Source organism: Coregonus lavaretus, assembly GCF_964263955.1.
Source record: "Coregonus lavaretus genome assembly, contig: HAP1_SCAFFOLD_680, whole genome shotgun sequence".
NCBI lineage: Eukaryota > Metazoa > Chordata > Actinopteri > Salmoniformes > Salmonidae > Coregonus > Coregonus lavaretus.
This window is the reverse complement of record NW_028164815.1, coordinates 100,760-105,615: the sequence shown is the minus strand read 5'-3', so window position 1 is coordinate 105,615 and position 4,856 is coordinate 100,760. Positions and strand designations below refer to the sequence as shown.

The 4,856-nt window shown below is 42.9% G+C and overlaps 1 pseudogene across 1 annotated transcript; it reads right to left on the bottom strand.

The window, feature by feature from the left end:
• Positions 1-1,468: 1,468 nt before the first annotated feature.
• On the bottom strand, positions 1,469-4,247 carry LOC311116601 (F-box only protein 5-like; annotated as a pseudogene). The gene is made up of 5 exons: positions 3,795-4,247; positions 3,025-3,593; positions 2,811-2,896; positions 2,351-2,549; positions 1,469-2,158 (listed from the first exon to the last, which is right to left on the bottom strand). The product of its transcript is annotated as an F-box only protein 5-like (transcript).
• Between the last annotated feature and the right edge of the window lie 609 nt (positions 4,248-4,856).

Genomic DNA, 4,856 nt, shown 5'->3' with positions numbered 1-4,856 from the left:
TATTGAACATTTCCGGGGTCTTTTATTTCAGCTCATTAAACATGGGACCAACACTTTACATGTTGCGTTGATATTTTTGTTCAGTGTAGTTCCACCCCCGAGGGCGTTGCCCAGAGCAGGAGGGGGAAGTCACAAAAATGGCTACTTGTCACCACGGCTGGCAGGACACATGCCGGAACGGTCAACTGCACATTGACATTTTGTGTAGCAGGCAGCAATAGAGAGCAACCCCAGGATAGAGGTGCACAGAGGGAGCTGACACAACTGTGGCCAGACACCGATGGACTGGGAGGACGTGCACTGAGAGGAAGGCTAATTGGAAAAACCACTGATGTATTGGGTCTGCAGGAGAAAAACAAAGGCATCTCTTTTGAGTGACAGCAAAATGCTTTTAATGCACAGAGAGCATTATGTTTCACTATTGAAAGATGATACAATTGTGAAATAAGTTGGCCCGTTGCTTTACCATATAGACTTTGAGCAAGCACCACTGATTATTTCAGGCAGCAGATAAGGCCTATGAAATCAATTTTAGTCAGACTGGGGAGAAATTGTGTTTGTATTACCCAGAGACTTTTTAATTGAACGTACAGTATAGTATCGCTGTTACATTTCTCAATTATGAAATGCCCCCAATATGTGAAAAACACATGAACTTTACAGATAAGCCTACACATCCAATTTGATTTTATTGGAGAATACCAGTAATTTGTTTGACATGATGTAGCCTTTAGTCTGCATAAAAAATGAGGGTCGTCAACTTATCATGGACCTCATGAGTTGCTTTTAGACAGGTGTGATTTGGCTCCACTCCGATGGGCATACAGAGGAACCATAAAACAAATTGCACCTCATTCTAAACTGTTAGAATAATGGGTCTGTTGTCAGTCGGATATAGCACATTATCAAACCCTCAGTAGAGTAATCCACTGAGCGGCTATCCTGAGCAATGTACTGATGATATCTTAATTGCCTGAAATCATTGACCATGAAGGGAGTATGAATCACTGGTGTCAATGTGTAAAGAATGTCCGTTTTCAGCTATGCCTAGTCTTCAACTCCTTAAGGTTAACAATGCATCTTTCCAGATAGTGAGTAATCGGAGGATTTCAGAGAAGCATATGAAATTCTGTGCAGTATGTGGGAGAGGAGCAAGAGGAGAGAGCCATAGTTGAGGTTAATCATTTGCAGCTTGGTGGAAATTCATTTGTAATTAAAAAGTAATGCATTTTCATGAATTCATTGGCATCAATGGCTTCATTACTCCTTTATAAAAGAGGTGACATGTTGAGGCCGCAGACCTTTGTTAAAGCCACAAGACTGGACTACCAATTACATTGGAAAATACATTGCAGTATGGCACCAATGGATGAATGGCTTAGTTTCACCAGTTGTCAGCTCTTTTGAAGCAAGTGGCATTGTGACATGCTCGGCTTGATTAAATTCAGAAAATAAGTTTGTGCATGCATGCGCGTTTTCTGGCGGTATGTAGCTTAGAAAAATAAATTGGGAGAAAAACAAAACAATTTAGAAAATCGCAAAAGATAAATTTATTTCAACAATATAAATATTTACATTTCACATTTAACAGACAAATATATTTACGGACGGATATTCCATTAAGAAATATAAAATGAATGTACAATTCAGGTAAACATTCTGTTTTTGGCTTCCAGTAAGATTGTCGCTTTCTGACGACAAATGCCGAATACCTGGCATCACGGGATTGTCACAGAATACAATGTGTTCTAATACAGGGTATTCCAATAGCCGAGATCCCTTTGGTATGTGGAGAGGAGGCAGTGGGCTAAAAGGTCCATGAATAAAACTACTAAATAATAGTTAAAATTTAGTTGGTTTTTAAAAAAGGTGCGTTATTGAGTCTTCATCCAGGGCGGCGTTGATCTCACAGGCGCCTGACGTTCCTCTTGCTGCGAGCGCTGCCGATGAGGATGGCTCTGGAGCTGCTAGGCCCCCGGGCCAGCCCTGTGTGGCAGGCTGAGGAGCCATGAAAAGGGCCCTGGCACAGGGTGCAGAAGTCAAAGGCACAGCTGAGGCGGGTACAGGTGGCCCTCATGGCATCTGCGTTGTGCTTGGCAGGAGAGCCGCAGCGCTTACAGGGCTTCAGCGACTCGTGCTGCTTCAGCAAACTGGCAGCCTAGAGAACACAAGCAAAGAATGTATAAGGCTACGGAGCATAACTCACTCATTGTATCATTTGTAACATGAACATGTCAATTACTTTCTTAGAACTGATTGAAGGGTGACACCAACTCTCAATAAGTACACACACTGAGCACCATCATGTCCTCTGAACCTTTACATGCAAAGTGAATAGCGCAACCGTCACCGCTTGGTATTCTCTGAAGCGAGATTGCTGGGAGCAGTACAGCGACGGTGTGCCTTCTCTCTGGGAGAGCATCCTATAGCTAGACTTATGGATAAGGGGTTGAAGCTACCCTCTGCATACAGGTCATTACAACCCGGGACAGGGCGGCGTCTCGTGTCAAAGAGCCGACATTCTCCAGTCCTACAGAAGTTCTTGGGTCCTACAACAAAAACGGACATTGCCATTTACCAAACAATATTCATGCAGTGGATTACCCTATGGTTAGGTAATTAAGATTGAAGTACTTGAAGGAGCCCCTGTAAATGAATCCAGATTAAGAACATATCAGCATAAGGGATTAGCAAAGTTTGGAGCCTCTGCAAGCTAAAAAAAACAAACCATCAATGTGGTTCAAAACCATTGACACCTGATAAAGGGTATACAATGACTAAAGGAACCCCAGTTAAATGTTAGCGCTTACCCTGAGTCTCTGTTTAGCCTGTGTGTAGCCTGAGTGCAGACTTGTCTTGGTAGATTTTTCTCCAGGTCTTGCTCACTTTTCTACAGCTGTGAAGAAAACCACCATGAATGAATACATGATAAGAGTATAAAAACATTTCCATGTTGAAAAACCTGTACAATTGTCATAGGACCAGTAAAGGTCACATGTTTACCTTATTACATTTGTCATTTACCTTATCAAGTCGACATCTCCTAGCAGATGCAGGATCCTGGTGAGGATGTGCTTCATGTCCCTCTCCAGCAGTGCTTTTAAAACAGCCATACATTCAAGGCCCATGTTCCCACCCAAAACCCTTTCAAGGCCGGAGTCCTCTGCTAGCCGGCTAATGACAGACCAGTCATAGCTATGGGTCCTCTTGAAACTGTTGGCGAGATCTTGGCATACAGCGTGTTGAAACTTCAGTATGGGGAGTTTTGAGGCAGTATGCTTAGCCTTGTGATAATCAGCAACTGGAGTACATGGGGAGAATATATCCTGTCCTGGAGACTGTTCTAGTTCCTTTATGTTATCAACGTCCTCTATCTGGCTGTTCTGTAAAGAGAGGAAACCGCTGTCCTCGAATGCTTCACAGCCTAGGTTTACCTCGTCAAGTACCCCATCATGTTGGTTGTTCTCCTTATTGTGAACACCTTTCACATCATCCTTGAGGCAAAAGTTGGCAGCGGTGGTGACACATGGTGAGAGCTGTGGTTTGACTACTACTTGGACGCATTCCTTTAGTGGGGAGGTTTTCAGGCCCGACTCCTTGTATGTTTATTTTTTATTTTATTTTTATTTATTTTTTCATTTAGCAGACGCTCTTATCCAGAGCGACTTACAGGAGCAATTAGGGTTAAGTGCCTTGCTCAAGGGCACATCGACAGATTTGTCACCTAGTCGGCTCAGGGATTAGAACCAGCGACCTTTCGGTTACTGGCACAACGCTCTTAACCACTAAGCTACCTGCCGCCGTATGTGACATGTTTCTCCATGTTGCATGGAAACCGGGGTTCCTCGTAGTTGGACGGACACTTCATTTTTAAATGACTGATTGTGGTCCCAAATTGTAGCCCTGAGGAAGAGAAAATAAAACGGTGCATTAGCCAGTTTCATCTCAATCAAAACGCGACAAACTGGCTAGCTACAGTAGCTACATAACACGTTGTATCAAACCACCGTGGATTGCACACTCATACTAGAGTTAGTTACATTCTCTAAAATGTAACATTAGCTAGATATTGTTTTGGTTGATGAAAAAGTTAGGACAATTTAGAGCTGCAATCCCTCCAAATCAAAGGGCGCCCTACCCTAGTTCCCCCCAATTTAGCTTGCAGCATAGCTAACTAGCTAGCCAGGTTAGCTAACCGGCTAGCCAACTAATTTAGAGTAAAATATTATAGTTAACTACTATTGGGGATTTATTATTATCCTAAATTGATGGGATGACTAACTTAGAAAGAATGCATTCTTGACTGGCCTAATGTAGGCTGTGACACCTGGCAAGGCTGTGATTGATGTGAAGAGCTGTTTTAGGGGGTAAAATAAGATAAGGATTGTGTCTTCAAATGCTAGACTATACTGGTTCTTTGTGATCTGTGAACCTTCCTTGGACATAGGAATGATGTCTAAGGGAGCTGGCTCTTCTCACTATGATAGGTTGTTATGATAATCTTGTGCCTGGCTGAAGTGTGCAACAAATGGCGCCGAGGAGATGAGACCAACCCCTGAACCAACGGATTGGCTGAGAAAGTTTAAACCACGCTCAAGTCTTTACTCTAATTGGCCAGCAGAGAAGTGGGAAACTTTCTCTGTCAGAGTATTTGAGTATTGAATCTGGAACAATGTTTTTAGTTGTCTGGGGTGTCCTGCGAGACATCTCAGAGAGCCCGTATATACGAAACATCATATTTACCATCAGGGGCGGTGTGTTCATTAGGGCGATATGGGCGACGCACTGCCAAACGGGAAAAGGGATTTTTTTTCAAATCAATTATATCACGGCAACAGTAGTTATCAGTGTTCTAA